The sequence below is a fragment of the Bidens hawaiensis genome, unplaced genomic scaffold, assembly GCF_021521415.1.
Source record: "Bidens hawaiensis isolate Kalapana, Puna unplaced genomic scaffold, B.hawaiensis_p1.1 tig00003488_1, whole genome shotgun sequence".
NCBI classification, from domain to species: Eukaryota; Viridiplantae; Streptophyta; class Magnoliopsida; order Asterales; family Asteraceae; genus Bidens; species Bidens hawaiensis.
In genome coordinates, this window is record NW_027491195.1 from 1180966 (window position 1) to 1207715 (window position 26750).

The window sequence follows — 26750 nt, forward strand, 5'->3', positions numbered from 1 at the left end:
AAAAAATTATAGTCACAGCTGGATGAAAGATGAAAACTAATATATATAAATATACATGAGACTGAGATGATCTATCAATATATCAACTTTTTAAGTAGATTGAATCATGTATGCATACATGTACTTCTTCTTCAAACGTGATATTTAGAATAGTCACGCAACCACATTTTCTTTTCTCTTACTATTTTGAACGTCTCTCATACATTACATCAAGTATTTAAGTGATATCTTGTTATTCTTTATTTAAAGCTTGTTCTATAATAAACGAACCATACATGTAGTCATGTAGTGCCTATACTTGTACCCTTAATTAACTCTTGTTTTATTTAAGACAACAGAAGTGCATGACTCAACTATCGTGCTTATCCTGATTTTTCTTTTTCAAATAATCGGTTTTCCTCTTTTTCCCTTTTTTTCCCCTAACATTGGTGGATGGTGTTCATATATATATATATATATATATATATATATATATATCTTTTTACGAATAATTGATTGTTCTTTATGCGTGTGTACCTCTTTTTGGTATATGTTTACCATTTATCCTCAAATTCTTTGAAATGTTATTTTCTAACAAAGAAATCACTATTTTCCACTTCCACCATACGTTGAAATTAACGAATTTGTGAATCATATTATTTTCTGTTTACAATCTAATACTTATTTTTTTTCAAAAATGGTTACCATTTGATATTATTCTTTATTAATTAGATAAATGATGGTTTTGTGAAGCAAACTACCATATTCTTTTATGTGTATTGGTATGCAACATACACATTTATGTTTTTAAATTGTAACTGGAGCAACTCTAGAGTACGTCTTACTAAAGTTCACTAACTCTAGAATGCATCTTACTAATTAACCAAGAAGTCGAGTCATAGACCCAAAGCCGCCACATAGTCAAAGCAACGATTCCAGATGTATATTATATCAAAACAAGATTGGAGGGTATCACAAAACTAATAAAATCATTCTTGAATTTAATATAAACCCTTTTAAAACTTTTATATAAATTTGTAAAAGGTTTTACGAAGTAATTAAAACTTTTTTTTATGAAATGCATAGGTCAAAGAAAATCAAAATGAAATATCTTTAAAAGATAATTTTTATATACAAAACTACTCTTAATGTGAAGAAGTTTTCCGTCTGAACTGATTTTCGTATGATAAGTAAACAACCTAAAGAATCATGTTATTCATCAGCTATTTTTCACAAATATGAATTTACGTAACCCGGTAATAATATTAACTTTTTTTTTAACAGCAGACAACAATTTTAACTAAATCATACTAAATAAATACATATAGAATAACATGATAAATCATGAACATAGTATCGCTATTTTTTATTATTATCTAAAAGGAAGTGGTTACAACACAACTCTCAGCTTATGTCATCTGTTGTATGAGGCCATCCAAACCTCATGGTCGTTGGCCTACCAATACAATATTTTATTATATTTGACATTTACATGAGAGAGAATGACAAATTAAAGTCTTCTAATATTTATTTATTTTAATTAATGATACAATACTTTATATAAATACACTTATATTTTCAAGGTTAGAAGTTAGAACTGAAGTCTAATAATACTAAAGGACCAATTTAGAATAACTTGCTAACATTTAAAAACAAAAATCCATAGGGGAAATAAAATTAAAAACAAAGCATATATATAATTCAATCAAAATTCATGAGACTCGCTTGTATAGTTGTATGTCTTCATATAGGGCAATATATTTACATGCATGGCATAATCTTTTTAATTTTATATCAAATCTTTGCATCAATCTAAGATAATAATCTAAAACCAACATCTTTAATTATTGCTTAACAATCCCAAAAGTAATCAGGACCAAATTCACCACTCAAATTCATCCCATAATCTTGACCACCCACCATTTCAATTTTCAGATTTTGACTCATGTTGTTGCCATCCTGCAAGATCTTGGCCATGGACGGTTCTTGCATCCATGTCGAGTTCTGACCCTCGATGTTTGCAACCGTCCCAGCCATTAGTGGCCCGCTCGAGCTCCAACCGCCCATCATTTCTTCATTGGTGTTCGGTTTCTGTTCTTCCATTGATCCGGAGAAGCAGGTCACGTTTGAATTCTCGGTTCTTGATCCTCCATCAAAACTTGAAACTTCCATTAGTGGAGGCATAATTCCCTTGCTATTCTTTGACAGACCCAAAATCGGTATCTTCTTTCCACCAGAACTCTTGTGAAAAACCTTGCTAATCACCCATTCCCCCTACAAACCACAGTTTAAAACTTATTTATAATAGACCGGCTCGCTAAAAACTTGATTTGAGCATTGGTTAAACAAGCTTGAGCTTTTATCGAGGCTCATTTAACAGAGCTCAACCCTAAACTTCACAAATAAAATTCAAGTTAACTCGTGAGCCTAATCAAGTGTATTATTTAAATACATTTTTATTAGTATATTGTCGATATATTTATCTAATAATTATTATGTATAAAATTATGATAAAACAAACATATAAGAATATATTAATATAAAATCAAAAAATTATAAAAAATATATATATTATGTTATATAAAAATCAAAAATATTGAAGTATATAAAATTAATTATAAGAATAGTTTAAAGGCAGTTAAATAAATAATAAATAATAAACAAGTCAAGCTCGAATTTTAGAAATAATCTTTAAACAATAAAAAAAAACATAAAGAACAAATAAGTAATTAATAAACACCTTTAAAAAATAATAATAATTAATAAATAACAAGCGAGCCTCGCTCGAACTTTTAAAATAATGTTTTAAACAACCCGTTCCCAAGCTCGAGCTCCCATAATTTTATTAAGGGAGCTCGAGCCTTGACAAACCCGAACTCGACCAGGCCGACACATTTACGCCCTGGTCAAAATCTTCAAAAAAAATAACATTTTTGTTTTCCTTAAAACTGAGTATGTAACATCTTCTTCTTCTTGATACCTTGGCCGAATTGGGTAAAGTATTAGCAGAAAACTTGGCATCTAATCGATACTCATGCATCACCCAATCCGTCTTTTGGCCTTTGGGAGCTCTTCCTTTATAAAAAACCAGTGTCCTCTTCATCCCCACAACCAATTTCTCTCTCGAAATCTTTTTATCTTTCCCTGTAGCTTTCCAGTACCCTGCACGTGTTGCTCGGTTCGTTCTCGATCCCGTCGGGTACTTCCGGTCTCGAACAGAGAAGAAGAACCATTCGTGCTCACCCATTTTCGCCAAATCTGTAAATGTAAACAACAGTTATTGGATCCAGATACAGATACAGATAGAGCCGTAAATGAACCGAGCTGAGCTGTTTTTCCAGCTCTTTTCTTTAAATCTTGTGCTTGGCTCTTGGGTTTTTTTTTTAAGCTCCACCTCACCTAGTTTATTATTTATATCCATTTTAATTAATTTTATATATTTTGAAAAAATCAAACCATTTTCCAATTTTCGCCATCACTGTAAATTCATACAACAAATGGGATCCAGATAAGCGTGTAAATAAGCCAACCTGAGCCCGAGCTCGCTCGTTTTGACTTACTATAACTATCAGTTTCCAGGTTTTTTTATAAAGCTCAACCTATTATTTATTATTTAAATTCATTTATAATTATTTATTTATTTATTATTCAATAAGTAATTTAAATACATTTATAATTATTTTCATATATTTTGATTAAGAAAACTTAAAACGATTTTCACAGCGCGATAACTAAACTTGCTTTTTTTTTATATTCGACCCGATAAGCTCGGCTATTTGAGCTTTTACCGATCCAATCTCGAGTATTGCACCCTTAGATACAAATAAGAATTATTGAAGATGGAATAAAAAAGAGAGCAGTACATGAATTCAAATACATATGACTTACATGGAAGCTCCCATGGTTCAAGTCTGTTCAAATCAACTTCAGCGATGACTCTGGACACGAAATTTGGATCGGAAAGCTTGGGGTAAAGGTAGTGAGAGATGAGTTCTTCGTCGGTTGGGTGAAATCGGAAGCCTGGCGGGAGGTTAAGCTGTTCATTGGGTTCCATTTTGTGGGTTTTATGTGAAAGATTGAAGAACAGAGAGAGGAGTGATTTAGGGTTTTATAATATTGCGGACGAAGAGATGAACGTGTTTGTGTGTATATATATATATAGGGTCTTGAGGGAGAAGGAAACGTGTCCTTTGAAATTTAGGATGGTTGATTTATTTATTATTACTTTTTACTTTTTCACCTGATTATTATAATATAATAATTATATTGTTAGAAAGATATGCGTTGTGAAAGGGACACAAACTATATTGTACGCTGAGATGAGGAAATTCGGTACCGGTATCGAACCGTTACCAGTATTAAAATCGGTATCGATTTGGTATTGTCAGTATCGAATCGATGCCAAAGTTTTAAGTTTCGGGATCGGTATGATCCGGTACCGGTATTTCCGAATTTTTACCTTCAATATCGGTACTGTACCGAACCGAAGATTTCGATACCAGTACCGGTACCAAGATTTTGTGATTTTCGGGATCGGTATTTTCAGGTATGATACTGAGCTCATCCCTAATTATATGCATAAACAATAAAATAAATAGTATTTTTAATGGCGTTTGGAATTATTTTTAATACATGTGTAAGTTTTTATAAATTGAAAAGGAATATTGATTGTTTATATTGGTTTTGATGTTTCAAGCCTAAAATTCATCCAGAAACATTATTAAGAATGAATCTTATTATTGTGAAGAAAACCGTTTTAAATCAGGTTTTAAGCATAAGACCATAAATATTTCAAACCTCAACTATCATCTTCATTTTATTGGACTAAAAGGTCAATTATAAAAGTAAAAATAGTAATAAAGAAAAATATTTTCTTAGTAACTGGTAAGAAATTTAATCATTAAATATAAGAGTTTATTTGAATATGGCAACTTTTATGTTCTTATAGAAAAATAAATCTGTCATTTTCATTCTCCGTATATTTCTTATTTAGTTATTTTGTGAGATTCTTTTGTTCTGTTTACAGCTTCGTCTTTTTCCAATATCTTCATGGTTGTTTTATTTGTTTGGCAGTTTTAATTTTTTGTTCAATATGTATGGAACAAAAATAGATTTCTTATTTAATAAAAACAGAAGGGATTACAAATTCAATGATTTCAAACTATATTTTGTAATTATAATAATTAATATTTAAGATGTAAGTATTAATAAAAATTGTAATCCGGTTAATACAACATGGTTTGGCCAGAGTGGGGCAACGGGGCTTTCCAAATTTTAAGAGTGTAGTAGCAATGCCGGCTCTTAGGTGGTGCAACCCGGACAACCGGCTGGGGCACTTATTTTTTGGGGACACAAAATTTTTTTTATTATATATATATATTATATTTCTTTATATAATAGGAATAAATCTTAATCCCATTATTACATATTGGGCCCAATTTTTATATTACCATAATCCATTTGTGGTATTGAGCCTAAACTAATTTTTAAAAAAATGATAATAACTAATAAACCGATTGATTAACTTCTTCAAGGATTTTAAAGAAAATGATTTTTCAAAAGCGATAAATGAAGATGAAAAGATTGCTTTTGAAATGGGTTTTGATTAGATATTTGCACAAAAACATGTACATAAAAGGAAAAACAAAGTGATGAGTGTTCAAGTAGCCAAGAAGCTTCATTTACTCATCAAGAGAATTTTAAAGTAAATTATTTTTTATATATTATTGGTCAAGCTATTTCTTCTCTTGAGACAAGATTTGATCAATTCAAAAATTATGAGAAATTATTTGGATTTTTTTTCCACAAAACTTGAAGGAAATTGAAGATAAAGATCTTAAGTTATCTTGTAATTTTCTTGAAAATGCACTTAAGTTTGAAGAAACATCGGATATTGATGGCGAGGAGCTTTATATGGAGCTAAGCTCATTAGACACATTATATACCATGGAATTTAGTAGCCCTATAGAAGTTTTGAATCATTTGAACGAGACCCAAGAAATTTCCCAAATGCAAGGATTGCATATAGAATATTGCTAACTATTTCAGTCACGGTGGCATTGGCAGAAAGAAGCTTTTTGTGACATCTGCCCCGATCCGACCCGACCCAGGTACCCGTTTCTCTGACCCGATCTCTTTCTTTTATGATTTAATATTTATACTTATATTTTACTTTTAATAATAATATATATTTTCCTTCCCGCCTCTTTCTCTCTCTTTCTTTCCGCCGTCCCGTCCCTCTTCTCTCTTTCCGCCTTCTTTTCCCTCTTGTCGCCGTCCCGCCCTTACGCCTTGTTTCCCTCTTTTTCTTCTAACTCTTTGCTTGTCCTTTGTTCCTTCCCGCCCAAGGTTGTCTGCGCAGCTCCACGCGCCAGACCCCTTACAAGGAATCCTGCGTGAAGACCACCTGTTTCAGCGATACGCGAGACGAACTCTTCTCGCAGCGCGCCAAGAATTGTAATTCTTCTCGCAGCGCGCTAAGAACGGTAGTTCTTCCCGCGACGCGCTAAGGATTTGTAGTTCTTCTCGCAGCACGCTAAGAATCGCAGTTCATCCCTCGACGCGCGAAGAATTATAGTTCTTCCCGCGGCGCGCTAGGAATTTTAATTCCTCCCGCGGCGCGCTTAGAAATGTAGTTCTTTCCGCGACGCGTTAAGGTTGGTTCCGTCTGCCTTCGCGCTCGCGCTCTCTTGACCTTCTGTGTCTGCCTTCGCTCTCGCGCGTGCGCTCGAGCTTTCTCGCGCTGAACCCTTTGAGTTTTCTTCTGTTTAATCTAGCCGTTGCTTTTGTGTTGTCTTATCTTTTGTGCTGTTGACCTAATCTGCTTTGTCTGAAAAGTTACTTTCGACGCAGCATGCGCACCAACCCCATTGGTTGGCAGATAAAGTGACTGACATAATCTTTTGAGATCTGCTTTTTCCTTGCTTGACCAGTACCTTTTTCTGAACTGCCCATGCCTTTTTACTGTTCCCTGACAGCTTTATCTTGCCCCCTGCAGCTGCCATATCTTTCCATATCTTTTGCTTTTGTTTTCTTATGCTTTTTGATATCTTTTGCTTTTGGAATCTTTTGCTTTTTGAGATCTTTTCCCCTTTTCTAGGGATTGTGTTCCCTAGGGTTTCCCTATAAATAATAATCTTATTTTTCTTAACACTACACACACAAACACTTATTATCTCTCTTCCTTTGCTCTCTGCCGATTGTCCTCCTGCCGCCTCCTCTCTTGCCTCCGTTTTCTCCTCTCCTCTGCCCTGATTTTCGGTAATATATATATTATATATAATAATTTACTTATTAATTATGCAAACTTATAATCAAGACTTAAAACAGATCGTTAAAACAATAATCTTTAATTATAGGTTAACTCGTGCTTGTTTAAAGTTGGTTCTTGCTTTATCTTACACCGCATCGTTTATCAAGTGAGTAATCTCGTACCTAATCCCTTTTTGCTTTTAATGTTTTGGGATGATCATGTGTTCATACAAACTTAGAGTCTTAAACTTGTTTATGAACTTTAGTCGCGCAGTATCCCATGTGTTGAGGACGTAGACTTGGCTGTTTATTTGTATGTGTGGATCATTAACCGTCTTGTCGGTCTATTCCGCAGTTCTCATGGTACCATTAGATGAACACGGGAGAACTATCGTTTATGATTTTCTCTTTTGTTTACACATGCACAGTTTGTCTTGTTTGTGAGCTCAATTGTGAGCACTGGCAGTCTATGAATCTTAGAGTTGGTCCCGATCAGATTACACCCTTGTTGAAAACCAGACATACACATGTTGCGCGCAGATTTATTGTTATCTACGTATTGTATTAAACTTGATTTCTCACCAACACGCAAGTGTTTGACGTTTTATTTTAACACATGTTCAGGTTTGCAGTAGCTGTTTTGGAGCTTGTGGACACGTAGGAAGTTTTCTTTATTTTGGACCTAGATTAAAATGTATCAAGACAAGTTATTGCTGTTCGATTATTATGATTTATAATATATTGATTTATGATGATTTATGTTATCTTATGTCTACTTTGCGCGTGCGCGAATGAATGTATTTATTAAATATTGACACCCAATAGTGTCACGAGTAATGAAACAATATGTGGCGCCCCGATGTATAATCCGCCTTTGGTCGGGGTGTTACAGATTGGTATCAGAGCTCGTTGACTTTAGGATAGGTGGTTAGACGTAACGGCCTAGAATACCTAAGAGTCTCTTCTCGCGCATGAGAGAAATCTCATGTTTGCGCGCTTATTGTTAATTACTCGTTATTTATGAATATGCTCGCGCTTGCGCAGTATATGATTTTATGTTTTATTTCGCGATATTTCGATTTTTGTTGAATTTCGATTTTTATTGATTTTTCTTACATATTCGTTTGTTGGATTTGAAAATCCGAAAAGTCATGGTGATACATGAATAGTTGATTTTCAGTTTCCATTTACGATTATGTTCTGAGGTTGGAGACTTGAAAAGTCATGGTGATACATGAATTGTCAACCTCCAATACTCATTTTCTGGTATATTTTATATTGAGGATTGAAAAGTCATGGTGATACATGAATCGTCAATCTCCAATACTCGTTTGCTCGTATATTTAAAATTGGGAATTCGGAAAGTCATGGTGATACATGGATTGTCGATTCTTGATTCGAATTTGTTACCTTTATTAAGTCTGCATTTAGGGTCATTTATTTTACTTTAACTTTTGACAGTAACTGACTCCGCGAAACCAAGCTTTTCGAGGTTATACTTTGCGCTAAAACCAAGATATTAACTAAAATTAAAACTTTTATAGAATGCCTCCGCTATCTCGCCGATTTCAGAAAAGAGAAGCCTCGCGCATGCGTAGACAGCAACGTTCCCAGGAAATGGCCGCCGCGATAGCCCAAGCCTTGAGCCAAAATAATACCTCCAGTTATAACATTAAGTCCTTTAACGCGGGTAACCCTCCAAAGTTCACAGGTCTTGAAGGAGCCACCGTGATGCTCCAGTGGCTTGAGAAAATAGAAAACACTTTCCTCCACACCCAATGCCCCTCAGACAGACGAACCCTATATGCTTCCAGTGTCCTGGAATCCAGAGCGCTTACATGGTGGAATGGAGTAGCTCATGCGCGTGGCGCAGAGGCTGCTTCTAGCGTGACATGGGAGGAATTCAAGGAAATTCTTACGCGAGAATTCTGCCCTCCCAACGAAGTTAAGCGCCTGGAGGAGGAATTTTGGAATCTTAAGCAGTACAGTGGTGAAGCGCGCGAGTACGCGACGCGCTTCCATGAACTAAGCCTGCTTGTCCCTCACCTTGTTACCCCTTCCCGCCGAGCCATCGAGAAATTCCTTGGGGGTCTCCCCATGGAAATTCAAGATTCTGTATGGGCCAGAAACCCAGTAACCCTCTCTGACGCCATTGAGTTGGCCGCTGTGCTCAGCGACAACCATGTCAGAGCAGGAACCCTGTTCCTGCGGGGAACAGAAAAGACCAAACCCACCAAGACTGTCCCAGAACCAACAGAAACCAAACCAGAACCCTCAAACCGTAACAACCTTAAGCGCAGGCGCAAAGCCTATGCGCTTACCAGCCCACCCATAGTCCAGCAACCCGCATACCAACCTCCAGTTTATGCGCCTAACCCACTGTCAGCCTACCCAACACCTCCTGTAGTCCACAACTATGCCTTAACCAATCCAGCACTCCCTGCCCCGCCAACTAAGAAACCTTACACAGGAAACCACCCCTTTTGCCCAACCTGTAGACTCCACCACCCACCTCAAGTCCCATGTCGACTTTGTACCCGATGTGGCCGAGTTGGCCACTCTGCTGAGTTCTGTAGAGTTCCTTCCGCCAACCCAATCGCGCAAACACCACCAGCCTACCCGCAAAACCCTCAACCAGCATACCCTAACCCACGACCCAGATCGTGCTTTAACTGCGGTGATCCCAGTCATTTCCGGAACGCGTGCCCGAGACTACAAGTGCAAATCACGCAAGCGAATCCGGTGAACCAGATTTCAAACCAAGTGACGCGTGGACGAGCTTTTAACATAACCGCGCACCAAGCGCAAGCGAATAATGACGTAGTGAATGGTACATTTTTGCTCAACGGATTTTATGCTTCTATACTTTTTGATACTGGCGCCGATCGAAGTTTTATCTCTCGCGCCTTCGAGCAGAAGCTTGCGCGACCGCGCAGCGATTTAAAAGAAGATTTTTCAGTTGAATTGGCTAACGGTGAAACTGTTTTAATTAACTCAGTGATTAAAGATTGCACGCTTAACCTTAACGAAAATGATTTTCTGATCGACCTCATCCCCATGCCTCTTGGGAGCTTTGATGTTATCATTGGTATGGACTGGCTCTCGCATAATCGCGCCGAAGTTATTTGCGCCAAGAAGATGATTCGCATACCTCGAGAAAATGGTGATCTTCATATCTACGGCGAAAAACCCTCCCGCGGTCTTAAACTTATGTCTTGCGCCGAAGCCCGAAGACTCATGCGAAAAAGGTGTATTGCATTCTTAGCCCATGTGGTTAAACCTGCTGAAGAAAAGAAGAAGCTTCGCGATATCCCTGTTGTGCGTGATTTTCCTGAAGTTTTTCCTGATGATCTTCCTGGTATCCCTCCCGCTCGTGAAGTCGAGTTCCGTATTGATCTTGTCCCTGGTGCTTCCCCCGTAGCTAAATCTCCTTATCGTCTTGCACCCGCTGAGATGCAAGAATTGGCAAGCCAACTTCAAGAGTTGACAGCTAAAGGATTCATTCGCCCTAGCTCTTCGCCCTGGGGTGCTCCGGTGTTGTTCGTTAAAAAGAAAGATGGATCGTTTCGCATGTGTATTGATTACCGCGAGTTGAACAAACTCACCATTAAAAACCGGTATCCCTTACCGCGTATTGACGACCTCTTTGATCAACTCCAAGGTGCCTCCTGTTTCTCGAAGATTGATCTCCGCTCTGGCTATCACCAGTTGCGCATCCGCGATGAAGATGTTCCGAAGACTGCTTTTCGAACTCGTTATGGCCATTTTGAATTCTTGGTCATGTCCTTCGGTTTAACCAACGCACCCGCCGTTTTCATGGATCTAATGAATCGGGTGTGTAGGCCTTTCTTGGATAAATTCGTGATTGTGTTTATCGATGATGTTCTGGTGTATTCTAAGACCAAGGCCGAGCATGAGCAACATCTCCGGTTGGTGTTGCAAAAGCTTCGAACCGAGCAGCTCTATGCTAAGCTTTCCAAGTGTGAATTCTGGTCGGATGAAGTACAGTTTCTTGGCCATGTTGTGAACAAGATGGGTATTCATGTCGACCCATCCAAAATTGAAGCAATCAAGAACTGGATTACGCCATCCTCTCCTTCCGAGATCCGTTCCTTTTTGGGCTTAGCTGGTTATTACCGGCGCTTCATTTCGAACTTCTCGAAGATCGCTTTGCCTTTAACAGCTCTAACGCACAAAGGTAAACCGTATATTTGGGGCTCGAAGCAAGAAGAAGCCTTTCTATCGCTCAAGCGATTGTTGTGTGAAGCTCCTGTTCTTGCGCTACCTGAGGGTAATGATGATTTTGTCGTGTATTGCGATGCATCCAACCAAGGTCTCGGTTGTGTTCTTATGCAACGAGGCAAGGTTATCGCTTACGCATCAAGGCAACTCAAGATTCACGAAAAGAATTATACAACTCACGACCTCGAACTTGGTGCAGTGGTATTTGCCTTGAAGATCTGGAGACACTACCTTTATGGTACTAAGTGTATCATTTACACTGACCATAAAAGCCTTCAGCATATCTTTGATCAAAAGGAACTCAACATGAGGCAACGCCGATGGAACGAACTCATCAGCGATTACGATTGTGAGATCCGGTATCATCCTGGTAAGGCTAATGTGGTAGCCGATGCGCTCAGCCGAAAACCCTGCCAGCTTAACTGTATTTTGCCGCGCACGCATCTTCACTTTGCGCCGATTCAAAGCAACCTTGAATCGCGTATTCGTGACGCGCAGCGCGCATCCATCAGTAATGGTAACCTTCGCGCCGAGTTAGCGTGTGGCGCGGAAGAGCACTTTGTCCCTAATCTGAGTGGAATTCTCTGCTATCTTAATCGCATCTGGATTCCTTGTGATGAGAATCTTCGCGCTGATATCCTGAGTGAAGCGCATAAATCTCGGTATTCTATTCATCCTGGCGCTGATAAGATGTACAAGGATTTGCGCATTACTTATTGGTGGCCCGGTATGAAAAAGGATATTGCTGTGTTCGTAGCTAAATGTCTGACTTGTTCTAAAGTGAAAGCTGAACACCAACGCCCATCTGGTTTGCTCGAACAACCTGAAATTCCTACGTGGAAATGGGAATGTGTAGCGATGGACTTTATTACCAAGTTACCTTTGACAGCAAGCAAACATGATAGCATTTGGGTAATAGTGGATCGTTTGACTAAGTCTGCTCACTTTCTGCCCATTCGTGAAAACTACCGTGTTGAGCAACTCGCGCAGCTTTATGTCAAGGAAATTGTCTGCCGCCATGGTACTCCTTTGAGCATCATATCCGATCGCGATGGCCGTTTTATATCTCGCTTTTGGAAATCTCTCCAATCTGCGCTAGGAACTCGCTTGGACATGAGTACGGCATATCATCCTCAGACTGACGGTCAGTCTGAGCGAACTATTCAAACTCTTGAGGATATGCTCCGATCTTGTGTTCTTGATTTTGGAGGTAATTGGGATTCGCACCTGCCTTTGATCGAGTTCTCTTATAATAACAGCTATCATTCCAGTATCGGTATGGCCCCATTTGAAGCACTTTACGGTCGTAAGTGCCGCTCCCCGATTTGTTGGAGCGAAGTGGGTGAAACTCAAATCACAGGACCCGAACTTGTTCAAGAGACAACCGATAAAATCGCCAAGATCCGTGATCATCTGCTGACTGCCCGAAGCCGACAGAAGAGTTACGCAGATCGCAGGCGAAAGCCTCTCGAATTTCAAGTTGGTGATCTTGTTCTCCTCAAAGTGTCGCCTTGGAAAGGTGTCGTCCGCTTTGGGAAGAAAGGTAAGCTTGCCCCTCGATATGTTGGACCATTTAAGATTCTCGCGCGTGTGGGAAAAGTTGCCTACAGACTTGACCTGCCGCCCGCGCTCAGTAATGTGCATCCAACGTTCCATGTATCCAATCTCAAGAAGTGTTTAGCTGACGAGAACCTTCACATTCCACTTGATGAAGTTCAAGTTGATGAAACTATGCATTTCGTTGAGAAGCCTGTTGAGATTATGGATCGCGAGGTAAAGCAAACCAAGCGCAGTCGTATCCCTATCGTGAAAGTTCGCTGGGAGTCCAAGCGCGGAGCCGAGTTTACATGGGAAAGGGAAGATCAAATGAAGATCAAGTACCCGCACCTGTTCTCTGCGCAACCTACTTCGAGATAAATTTCGGGACGAAATTTCTTAAAGTAGGGGAGTCTGTGACATCTGCCCCGATCCGACCCGACCCAGGTACCCGTTTCTCTGACCCGATCTCTTTCTTTTATGATTTAATATTTATACTTATATTTTACTTTTAATAATAATATATATTTTCCTTCCCGCCTCTTTCTCTCTCTTTCTTTCCGCCGTCCCGTCCCTCTTCTCTCTTTCCGCCTTCTTTTCCCTCATGTCGCCGTCCCGCCCTTACGCCTTGTTTCCCTCCTTTTCTTCTAACTCTTTGCTTGTCCTTTGTTCCTTCCCGCCCAAGGTTGTCTGCGCAGCTCCACGCGCCAGACCCCTTACAAGGAATCCTGCGTGAAGACCACCTGTTTCAGCGATACGCGAGACGAACTCTTCTCGCAGCGCGCCAAGAATTGTAATTCTTCTCGCAGCGCGCTAAGAACGGTAGTTCTTCCCGCGACGCGCTAAGGATTTGTAGTTCTTCTCGCAGCACGCTAAGAATCGCAGTTCATCCCTCGACGCGCGAAGAATTATAGTTCTTCCCGCGGCGCGCTAGGAATTTTAATTCCTCCCGCGGCGCGCTTAGAAATGTAGTTCTTTCCGCGACGCGTTAAGGTTGGTTCCGTCTGCCTTCGCGCTCGCGCTCTCTTGACCTTCTGTGTCTGCCTTCGCTCTCGCGCGTGCGCTCGAGCTTTCTCGCGCTGAACCCTTTGAGTTTTCTTCTGTTTAATCTAGCCGTTGCTTTTGTGTTGTCTTATCTTTTGTGCTGTTGACCTAATCTGCTTTGTCTGAAAAGTTACTTTCGACGCAGCATGCGCACCAACCCCATTGGTTGGCAGATAAAGTGACTGACATAATCTTTTGAGATCTGCTTTTTCCTTGCTTGACCAGTACCTTTTTCTGAACTGCCCATGCCTTTTTACTGTTCCCTGACAGCTTTATCTTGCCCCCTGCAGCTGCCATATCTTTCCATATCTTTTGCTTTTGTTTTCTTATGCTTTTTGATATCTTTTGCTTTTGGAATCTTTTGCTTTTTGAGATCTTTTCCCCTTTTCTAGGGATTGTGTTCCCTAGGGTTTCCCTATAAATAATAATCTTATTTTTCTTAACACTACACACACAAACACTTATTATCTCTCTTCCTTTGCTCTCTGCCGATTGTCCTCCTGCCGCCTCCTCTCTTGCCTCCGTTTTCTCCTCTCCTCTGCCCTGATTTTCGGTAATATATATATTATATATAATAATTTACTTATTAATTATGCAAACTTATAATCAAGACTTAAAACAGATCGTTAAAACAATAATCTTTAATTATAGGTTAACTCGTGCTTGTTTAAAGTTGGTTCTTGCTTTATCTTACACCGCATCGTTTATCAAGTGAGTAATCTCGTACCTAATCCCTTTTTGCTTTTAATGTTTTGGGATGATCATGTGTTCATACAAACTTAGAGTCTTAAACTTGTTTATGAACTTTAGTCGCGCAGTATCCCATGTGTTGAGGACGTAGACTTGGCTGTTTATTTGTATGTGTGGATCATTAACCGTCTTGTCGGTCTATTCCGCAGTTCTCATGGTACCATTAGATGAACACGGGAGAACTATCGTTTATGATTTTCTCTTTTGTTTACACATGCACAGTTTGTCTTGTTTGTGAGCTCAATTGTGAGCACTGGCAGTCTATGAATCTTAGAGTTGGTCCCGATCAGATTACACCCTTGTTGAAAACCAGACATACACATGTTGCGCGCAGATTTATTGTTATCTACGTATTGTATTAAACTTGATTTCTCACCAACACGCAAGTGTTTGACGTTTTATTTTAACACATGTTCAGGTTTGCAGTAGCTGTTTTGGAGCTTGTGGACACGTAGGAAGTTTTCTTTATTTTGGACCTAGATTAAAATGTATCAAGACAAGTTATTGCTGTTCGATTATTATGATTTATAATATATTGATTTATGATGATTTATGTTATCTTATGTCTACTTTGCGCGTGCGCGAATGAATGTATTTATTAAATATTGACACCCAATAGTGTCACGAGTAATGAAACAATATGTGGCGCCCCGATGTATAATCCGCCTTTGGTCGGGGTGTTACAGTTTTCAAATTTGAAGTTATTAAAATCTTATTTACAATCCACAATGTCCAAAGAAAGACTTAATGGATTGGCGATGATAGTCATCGAGAGCGAAATCTTAGATAGTATAAGTTGCGAAGAGATGATCGAACAATTCGCTGTCATGAATGCTAGGAGAGCTTAACGAATCATTGGTTAGACGTTAACTATTATTGTATTTGAGTTTATTACTATAATTTTGCTATTTTTATTGTTATAACGTTAATGTCGTTTAAAAAATATCTTATATATTTCGTTAATCGTTAGGCCTTTTTTTATGCCCGTCCTAGGTATTTAAATTTTCGGAGACGGCCCTGTATAGTAGCCTAAATTTAAGAAAGTCGTAGTTTTAAAACAAATAAAATGTAGCCTAAAAAGTGTAGTAACTATTTTAAACTGTACCCCTTTTTTACATAAAAATACCACCACAACACCGCCGAATAGGGTAGGGTTTCAAAATCAAACCCGGCAATAACAAGGGATGGAAACAGTGTAAGAAAGAAAGAGTTGTATAAGAAAGAAATATAGGGAGAGATGAAAGGACGTGTATGTGGAAAAAACCCAAAGAACATGAAAAGACTCAAAAAGATGAAACTAAATGATACTAAAGTCCATATAACAAACACCTATCAAAAACGCAAAAGACAGATGGTAATAAAGCAGATCACCAAATTGAAAAATGCGATGTACAAACACTAAAGCGTAAATTACAACCTAGTATGCCTAGACTATCCCGAAAATGTAATTATATAAATAACCATTTTAGTTTTTTTTTTTTATTACAATTTCTCAATTATCAAATCCAAATTTCTATCCTTGTAAGATATATATATTAACTCAAATGGATGGTTCACAAAAGAAAGCCGGTTTGTCAAAGCGAAAACAAATTAGTCTGAAGGTCCAAATAGACAACCAACAAACCAACCGTCCAACCAACATATGCAATATTCACAATACTATTATAATATCCTCAACCTTCACCGATTCCAAACATGTCAATTCTTTTTTGATCCATTCGCGTGGCCCATACCATCCATACGAAAACAACCTTATATGCATCCTAGACGTGCAAATGTTGACTTGATTGACGAAGAGGACTATCAAGCTGAACAACAAGTGTTCCTAGAAAATTTTCTAGTTCATGCTTGGTAAAGTTGATTTAAGTGATTTACCTTTCATTATGTAAATTTTTAAAGGGGTATGTCTGTTTAAAGAGTGAGTAAAAGAAGTTTTAAACATCCATAATATTCTTTATTATTTTTATATAACTATATATACTAGTTATTTAATAAATTTTAGTAACGATAAATATTTTTTGAGTTAATTCAATATAATACGCATAATAACTCCTAATAATGGTAAAATCATAAGGTGTAAAAGTAAAGTTTGATTTAAGTCTATCCTACCAGCAACAAATAATCATAGACGAAAGTGAACCAGACATAACCCTACATTAGAAATTGACCCTGGCTTCCCCAAAAAATTAGTTCTTAATTAATGTAATTAGTTATTAAGTAATTTTAAAAGTCAACTTTGTTTAAGTTAAGGATATTTCGTTTTAATAATGCTGATTTAACCCATTGGTCAGTGCTAAACTCAATTTAAGAAAATGTATCATGACGGTCATAACTTTCAATCTATTTTTCTTCACTGAATTTTTTATAACAGAGTCTAACCCCATTAGTTTTTAATAGCGCAACTGTTTTCCGGAAAGATTATGTGAAAATAAAAATGTTTTATTATTATTATTGAATTGTGGGGCCATCACTACACCATACCATTAGCCCACCACCACCTTCACTACCAGGCGCCACAGGCCAACATCGTCAGCCACCACCGCCTCTTAAGTCTTAACCCGCCACCAACAACAACCCACAACCACTATATGACGGAAACCTACAACCATTTATAAAGAAACACATTTATTAACCCCTTGATACTTTCAAAGCTACAAACATTTTGCGTGATAATGTGATGTGTTTTTTACTAACAAACTATTCTTTTCATTATTCAAACAATTTATGAAATTGCAAAAAAAAAAAAAACAGTTGCACATATATATAATGAAATCTAACTTTCAGAGTTTACTTTCTTTAAATTTTGCCACATAATTATGATATAATTACTTTTTTAGTCCTTTAATTTTCATATATTTACTTTTCATTTTTACTCTTAGACGTTTTGGTCCCTTTAGTTTCTTAGTATTCTTTGCATGTATTCTCACGATTGAAGTTCTTTCTTTCTTCCATTCTTAATCGAGTTCCTTTTCAAATCTTCTAAAATGTATTATTGGAATTAAGAGGCAATGAAACAATAATAATAACAAGATAATTCTAATTTGAATTTTATTAAGAACAAGATAAGCAAACCGATCTTGATTAGTAAACTTGTTATAAAATGTTCACACATAACCCTAATATAGATGTTGGAAGGATGTGATGTGAGCTAAGGCAGGTTTAACAAAACGATCGTGAGTTTGAGTCCCACGAATGACACCGATGAAAAAACATGAATCGATCTGAGTCGGATCTGAGTAAATGCCCTACGATGATGAAGATGAACACAACCACGCCTTGTTTCCTCTGGCTCGGATATGCAAACATCAAGAGGCAGAGGCAAAGTGTAATGTGATGGTTAGGTGTGAGATACGTTTCTAGCTTAGAAAAGCGTCACCATTGTAATCATGATGATATATTCGTACATATAAATATGTAAAGCACAAAAAGAGAGAGCATATGGTTAGAGGTAGAAGACAACCTGGTGAAAACGTGGCGTCTTTTTGTATTTATAGGTGTTGTACATTTTAAGATGTTGCTCAATCAAACCCTTTAATACAAACAATATTTAAATGTACAATCAAAATTTATAAATCAAATTATAACAAACAGTTATGTACTTGTAGACCTAGAATAGTTGTATCAAACATACTTTTTCACATGCAAATAGGTAGATTAGTCATATTGCTATAATATAATTTTACCACTTGCATTAAATTGAATTGTTTAGCAAATGTCATAAATAGTGGTTGAAACACTTTTACATGCTAATTTTCAACCTGTTATTAAAATAGATAGCGATTTAAATAGTGGTTGAAACACCTTTAACATGCTAAGTTTCAACCTGTTATTAAAATAGAGTAACGATTTGAAACTGTACAACCTAAGCTCTAAATTATCAAATTAAATTTATAAACTAAATGATACTATATAATATTCTTGGTGTTGAATTATGAGCTCGGTACCATATCAGTAGGTACCAGTACTGATCCCGTATTTTTCGATCTTTATTTTCTTAAAAACTTAGTACCGGTATCAAAAATAACTTTCTTACAACTAGATTCAAGAATTTTTTTGAAAGGGGGGCTAAATTACAAGGATTAATCACTTGGGGGGCCGGAAAAATACTTTTTTTCAAAAGGGGGGTTGCCTCCATTTGTAATGGCGGGGAGTTTCAAAAATATAGGTGTGTCGGAGTTATGTCAGAGAATGTAAGAACTCCCTTCCGTTCTTAATGGCGGGGACTGCAAAAGTATCCCCCCTCCCTTTCTAATGGAGGGGAGTCTGGAAAAGTTATCTCCACTTCATTTGTAACGGCGGAGAGTTTGTAAAAGGAGGAGACTCCTTTTAATGTCAATTTAAAATTAATCTTACAAATGTTCATGGTTGAAGATTTTAAAAGCTAAAAATTTAAAAACAATATTAGTACAAAACAGTTTTTTGTAAACTTCGTGTGTATTTCTTTAATCACCATACGTGATTTTCTTAACTAATTTTTTTCTTGACTAATTTCTTTTGCGTGAGTACTTTGCAACGCATGAAACGAGGTTTAAAATGATGTTTATACATGAGATATCTCTGAAAGCAGGCGGTTCAAAATTTTGATGGCTGAAATTTAAAAACAATATTACAAAATACTTTGCAGAACTTCAAATTTCAAAGTAGCATTAGTACCCAAAACTTTTGTATAAAAAAAACATTTTGTAGACTTCCCGCCGTTACAAATGGAGGGGGGATAGCTTTTCCATACTCCCCTCCGTTAGAAAGGGAAGGGAGATACTTTTGCAGTCCCCGCCATTAAGAACGGAGGGGAGTTTTTGCATTCTCTGACATAACTCCGACACTCCTATATTTCTAAAACTCCCCGTCATTACAAATGGAGGCAACCCCCCTTTTGAAAAAAATATTTTTTCAGCACCCCAAGTGATTAATCTTTGTAATTTAGCCCCCCTTTCAAAAAAAATTCCTAGATTCAATTGTAGTGAATTTACAACTAGAAATCTCAGTTCGATACCGATAACAAAAGTGAATTTACATATGATATATTATAATAACTTTCTTACAACTTGTTGAGTCGGATATTTGCAAAGGAAGATTGGAATCTTCTCAACCTCCTCAAAGAAACGGCCAAGTATGGACTACGAACAAGCTTGGACGTTCGAGCATAGTTTTACTGTCACACCCCGACCAAAGGCGGCGGAACATGCCGAGGTGTAACGATTGTCCATAAGCACATGCCACTAATTAAAGTGACAGTATTTAATAAACTCATTTCATTTCACAACATCGAAAATGTCACATAACAATTATCCATAAAATAACCATAAACAAGATATCACAAAATATGGCAAATTGATATTGTTCATTTTTACTAATATCCTAAGGTCTTTGATGTCGTTTTCTTCACAATCATAAATCAACCAAGATGCAAACCTGCAACATTTCATAAAATAAAGTTTGTCAACACAAAGGTCGGTGAGCAATTCATAAGTTTAATCATATTAGTATATAATAAAGATAGCCACAAAACTTGCATACGAAACGATAAATAAAAGTAGTAATTTGGATAAATAGATATCGCTAAACACATTAGCGACACCTAGCTATAAGGGGATGCCAAATAGTCTAGGATTTTATAGTTATCGTTAATTGCATTACGTTAATGACACCTTGCTATAAGGGGATGCCAAATAGTCTAGGATTTTATAGTTCCACCAACCAAAAGCGATAAACACATAGGCATATAAGCATAGAACACCAAATCGAGCAATTATTTAGGTAAAGTATACAACTACGTTTGTGGTTTAAGATTCAAATATAAAACATTTTGTTGAATAAGTATGAAATGTCACCCCCAAAATAAAAGATGGAAAATGGGGTATGAAGTACTCACCTTCTAGTAGTAAACTTGAAAGATGATAATTTGGAGATTTGTCGGAACGACGAGTTTAACGCACAATGCCTAAAAAGAAAAGAAGTCTTGAATTTAGAAAGGTTGTCTTGAAGGTCTTTAAACAAAATAAATGTTGAGAAATGTAAATAATTAAAGTTCAAGGTTTAAAATGTGACTATTTAAGAATTTATAATAATAACCCTTTAAAAATGTAAGTTTGCTCGAAACCGGGTTAAAGTATCTAACCTTAATATTTACTCAACCTGTGTTAAGTAATAAGGTGGGTAAAATGCAAGAATGCAAATCCCTTTGGAATAAAGATACTAAAACGGGTTTTTTTTATCGAGTGTTCGGGTTGTCGGTTCAGGTCTTGATAATTGGTCAAACCCAAAGTCAACTTTCCAAAATATTGAATGTTATGAGATAACTAAATAAAATTTAATAAGACTTAACCAAGTATGTAGTTCCATTGTTTTAGAACTAACAACGCACGTTAAGCGAGTGTTCGGTTTTGTCGGTCCAAACTTTGTTATGAGATCAAGTTGGATCCAACATTTCTAAGTACTTAAGAAAATATTTAAAAATCAATTTGTAACTATTTTTAAAGAAATATACAAGTCTTGATGGCTAAAAAAAACACACTTGTGTGTCTTAAGCGAGCAAGAATCGGTTTGGTTTGGTTTCCATATTACAACAAGTTCATAGATGGTTTCCACATGTCCAAACACTAAATAACTTGTATAATAATGTACAAATAAAGAAATACCAAAAGTTAACAATAAAGTCTTTAAACAAAAGTTTGGTTTTCGGTTCGGATCGTGTTTCGGGTTAAGACCGAGGTAAGATTCTACAAACCCATAACCATAGAATTTGTAAAAATGATTTTAGAAACTTAGATCTAACACTAAGTATGTTTAAACAAACAAAACTAGTAACAAAGTTCGGTTTACGGTTTAGAGCTATTTACGGTTAAACCGAAGCATAGACTCTTAAAAACTCATAACCATGGAACTTGTAAACATGACCAATAAACTAAAATAAGCAAGATTAATATGTATGAACAAGTTATATAGATGTATATATATCAAGGACACGAAGTCCTCCATGAAGCTTTTGCCATATGGGGTCCGAAACCTCACCAACCGGAATTGGAGAAGTAACTACCAAAGGTACACAAGGGGTGTATATTATATATATGTTGCACAACCATAAACAAGTATTAATAAGGCTACATAAACTAATTAAGATGAAAGACCAAAATCCTTCAAGAACACTTAAGAATATAACCTTGAATCTTTGATGTTTGAGAGAGTTTTTTTTTTTTTTTTGGAGTTGTAGCAAGAGAAAATGAAGAGGAAAGGTGGTGTATATATAGGGTAATGTTGGTGGTCAAATATGGGTGTGAGACACAAGAGTTTTCATGCAAAATGGATCAAGACAAAAACACAAAACAACAAAATAAATAAATAAATAATAAATAAATAAATAAATAAATAAAAATAAAAATAGGATGTTTTCAAGACCCAACAAGTGTGAAACAATATTGTAACATAAATCCATCATTATGATTATAACATAAGCTTCGGTTTACAAATCGGGTCGGTTTACATAATAAACAAATACAAAAACGAATACAAACAAGACCCGAAATTGACGATTGTCACATTTACTACTTCGAGCACGATGTCTTATGGCTATAAGACTATCTTCTGGAATTTCTTCTAAGTTTTGAAGGCTTCGAGTAAGCTACACTTCATCAAGCAAGAATGTTCTTCATCGAGTATGGATTGCCAATCGAGCAAACAACTTGATCAATCCAGCTTAAACCAAGTGTTCCGAGCACATTGGTGGGCCAAGCATGGATTCAATAAAGAAAGATCTAAAATGTTTTAAGTGTAGACTTCTAGCATGGTTCAGTCCCGAGCAAGCTTCACATCCGAGTATACTGAAGATTGTTCTCAACAATAAGGCAGGATTGAAGGGATCTAGAAGAACATGCTTGCTCGAGGGACTTATTCGAGCAAAGCAAGGATTTGTCAAGAAGATTGAAGTCTGCTGGAGGAGAATATTTTCTATCTGAAAATATTCTAAGTATAGTCTGCTCGAAGACTTGTATCGAGCATGCTGTGCATATCAAGTCTGCTCGACCAAGATATATCATACTCGAAGACTTGTTTACACTTGTATTTAGTTTGTCTTTCATTATGTAATCATTAGGGTATAATAGAAGGAATGTCAGAGCCTATAATAATGTTCTAGGTTTTCTTAAATGGGAGCGTGGATAAAGCACAACATACAAGAGCATAAACACCTGAGCGAATTCCTTTTGTGTATTCTCGTACCGCCGTCGCCGCCTCCAGGAAACCCTAGACATTCCTTGCATTAAATCACTGTTAAATTAGACGATACATTTAATATTGTTAATATTTGTCTTTGATTATTCTTACTGATTATCTATTATTGTCCAAACATTCATTCCCATCCCTTTAATATATTGATTTCGCCAGGATATTCAAGAGGCCTTTGGGTTTATTAGATCTGATGTGTTCTTGTCGACCTACAAAAGTTTGCTTCAGGTCTGGTCCTGACACAACTAGATTTAATGAACTCGATAACAATATATTTTGTAGTTTTTTTTTCTTGATTTACTGGATGGTTTTTACAAATAAATAAATAATAGTTTATACTTTGGTAGAACTAAAGGGTCGTATATAATAAAACGTATACAAAAGGAAAAAAAAAATTATAAATCAATCAATTAAAAAAAAACATTTTAAATAACACAATGCACAATTGCACATGCTAGTTTCAATATTGGGCTTTAATGGGCAGGGCCTATCATGGCAAACAAAGCATATCCTAATAACACCATCTTCAATTTCAATCAATGTTTACCATGTTAGGTTCATAAGCCTTTTGTTTAAACTGGGTTTATTAATTGGTGTCAATAGGGGAGATGAGTGCGGGGCGGCCGACCCTAAGCTCAACTCGATTTAGATTTCTTGTTTAATAAGTTACAAACACTTGTTTTGTCTATATGTATTTCACGTTATGTATTTCTAATCGTTGTCACTCAAATAAAGAATACTTAGTTGCCACCCGTGGATATAGATCCATTTAGACCGAATCGTGTTAAATCCTCGTGTTCACGTTTATCGCTTTCGTGTGCGTTTGGTTTGTGTGTGTGAGTTAATACTACAAACATACCAGTTTCGAAAAAATCAGGCAATTTTTTGCATTTGTGATCATTATGGACTCATTAACAGTGGATATAATCGACGTTAGAGAACTTCTTACCTCTCAGCTTTCGTTAACTCTTCGGGAATCAATTATGCGAACTAAGTGTTCCACATACTACCCAAACAGACCTCTTCATGATACTTAATGTTTTCATTCTTGTAACTTTTAAGCTATTGCATATTAGCAATTCTTATAATAACATTAGTAACAAATAAATTCAAAAACCAGTTTGAACTAGTCGTATACTCGTATCTATATTTTTTGTCACTTTTTGACCATTGGAAAAGCTGGAGGGGCACACCACAACCTTCAATAATAAATTAATGAAACTTCTTCTAAGCTTCCAAGAGTTGAATTTATTTCTAGATTTAAATGTGTTACCACCTCTCCAATTTTGACTCGACCATTATCTTCCTTAACTTTCCTAGAGTTGACTTTCACTCTTGTCATTCAAATTTAAGAACAACAAGACGAAGATGATGAATGAAAAGATGAAGGCTTTAATGATTGGAGTTGTAGGTGCAGGAATCACACTTTCAGCATATTCACAGGATTACATGAGTCCGACTAAGTGTATCGGCACCGGCTTTTTTGTTCTAGTCATCGGGCTTCTTGTTGGTGAGGGTTTCATCCCTCTTTAATTTTACCGGTTTTGTTGTTAACAAAGATGATGGATTCTCTTTGATTGGATCCAGTTTAGAACGTTATGTTTATGTATTTCTTAAAGTTGTAACGGATGGTGTCACCAAGAAACCTAAATATATTTGATCGAATCATAATATTACCTTTTTTTTTATGATATAATTGATGATGTGTTTGATATAATGAGTGGATTTCGATTTTGGTCGTAGGATTTGGTGTTATGTATTAGTATTAGAGTCCACGATTAATATAAATAAGAGAAGTTTTCAAGATTCATAACTCTTCCAGGAACTAGAACGAGTAATATTTTATGTTGTGTATGATTTTATGAATATATCATCAATACTCTAGTTGTTTATGATACATTCTTAGAAAAATAGATAAGAGGTGGTTACGAGATGACATTAGCCGTTGTTTAAAAACAAGAAAGTTAATATTAACCTATGTCTACCCCAAATAAAACTAGGTAAATTGAAAATAAATAATCTCAAATTTTATGTATTGACCGATAATAATTTCACTTTTAAAAATTCATATCAACGGTCCAACCTTTCGACTATTTTTCTCTCAATTGACATCCGTTACAAAACACTTAACATCGTTAAGTTTTTTTTCCGAATTTTAAACCGATGTTTTAGGGCTTTTGATTAGAAGAAAGATGCGAGTCGATTGATGTAAAATTTATCTCGAAACGATGATCCAAACGACGAAATAGTGTTTCAATTCGGGTATTTGAATTTCCAATTAACAAAAAGCAAGTCATTTGAATCACCTTTTCGAAATAAGTTTACAATAAGTCGACTCGTATCTTTCTTCCAATCAAAAGCCCTAAAACATCAGTTTGGAATTCGGAAACGGATATCCATTGAGAGAAAAATAGTCGAAAAGTTTGGACCGTTGGCAAGGATTTTTAAGGATTGGATTATTGTTGGCAATACACAAAAGATGAGATTATTTATTTCAAATTTGCCTAAAAACTATCACTTTTTATATAGTTATTAAGTACTTAACATGTGTAACGGAGTTAAAACTTTTATTGATGAGAAAATGACCAGAATGTCCATTTGACTAGTTAAAATAATCATTTTGTCCATCAGAATAAGCTCTCCTCAAAATTGTTCACCTAAATCCCGTCGGCCCGTCAGGTTAATAATCATTATCCGACTAGATTTTCAACCAAACATGTCACGCCCATAAGATATTTTTAGGCTTTGTCATGATTTTCTAGGCCTTCGCCTTGATTTTAAAAATCTAGATGTTCTAGGCGCCCCGCTTGAATATTAATATATACGAGCGTCTCGATGAGATTTTTGGCATATAGTGTGACCTGGTTGTTTGAAAATCTTATTGGATAATAATTATTAACTTGACAGACCAACGGAATTTAAGACGGACACTTATGAAAAAAAAACCGATTTTATCATATTAATGGACAAAATGGTGACTTTGACTAGTCAAATAGTCTTTGGTTCCCTTTATTGAATACCGTACGTATGTCAATAAATGTGGGCTATACGACTTGTATAGCCTCTATACTAGCCGTATAGAGTTGTTCGCACATCAAGGGGTGGTGTTTGAATATAACATCCCTATTGAATACCTATAATTGAACTTTTTTAAATTCATTTGAACTTTCAATTATTACAACAATTTATATTTGTTAAACTATAAAACATAACACCGTTACATGATCCTATGAATATAAAATTTGATCTGCCGGATGTTCAATGACCCCAGCCCTAATTGCCTGCCTAGTTCTGGTGGCGCATCTATCTTGTTTCTTTTGTAATATGCCCCAGTATACGATAAGGTTTCCTTAAAAAGAAAAAGAATTACGATAAAGTTAAGAAAACTTATCCAAACTAACACTAAAATGGTAATAGTTATCAGATGATCCTTAAGAGCAATGAGTAACTAGTTACAAGACATTTTCAAGTATCATTTCAGAACACTAAACTTTTACGAAAACACATAAAACAAATTTAAACTATTTGATGCTTTTCTCCAAGCTACAATTTATTAGGGTGAAAACCAATAAAATTTACATGTATACAATTTATTTGTATTTGTGTTTATTCTTTTAGTTATTAAAATTGAAAAAACGAATTTTGAATTTATTCCATGTTTCTCGCAATATATAGTGATATGACTACTCATTCACACACATGCGTGCGGGCACCATTGTTTTGAAGCC

At 36.3% G+C, this 26750-nt stretch overlaps 1 pseudogene across 1 annotated transcript; it reads right to left on the minus strand.

Moving 5' to 3' along the window:
• Window positions 1–1782: 1782 nt before the first annotated feature.
• On the minus strand, window positions 1783–4087 carry LOC143623548 (NAC domain-containing protein 79 pseudogene; annotated as a pseudogene). Its single transcript, XR_013151913.1, has 3 exons — window positions 3868–4087; window positions 2960–3237; window positions 1783–2253 (listed from the first exon to the last, which is right to left on the minus strand). The product of XR_013151913.1 is annotated as an NAC domain-containing protein 79 pseudogene (transcript).
• Between the last annotated feature and the right edge of the window lie 22663 nt (window positions 4088–26750).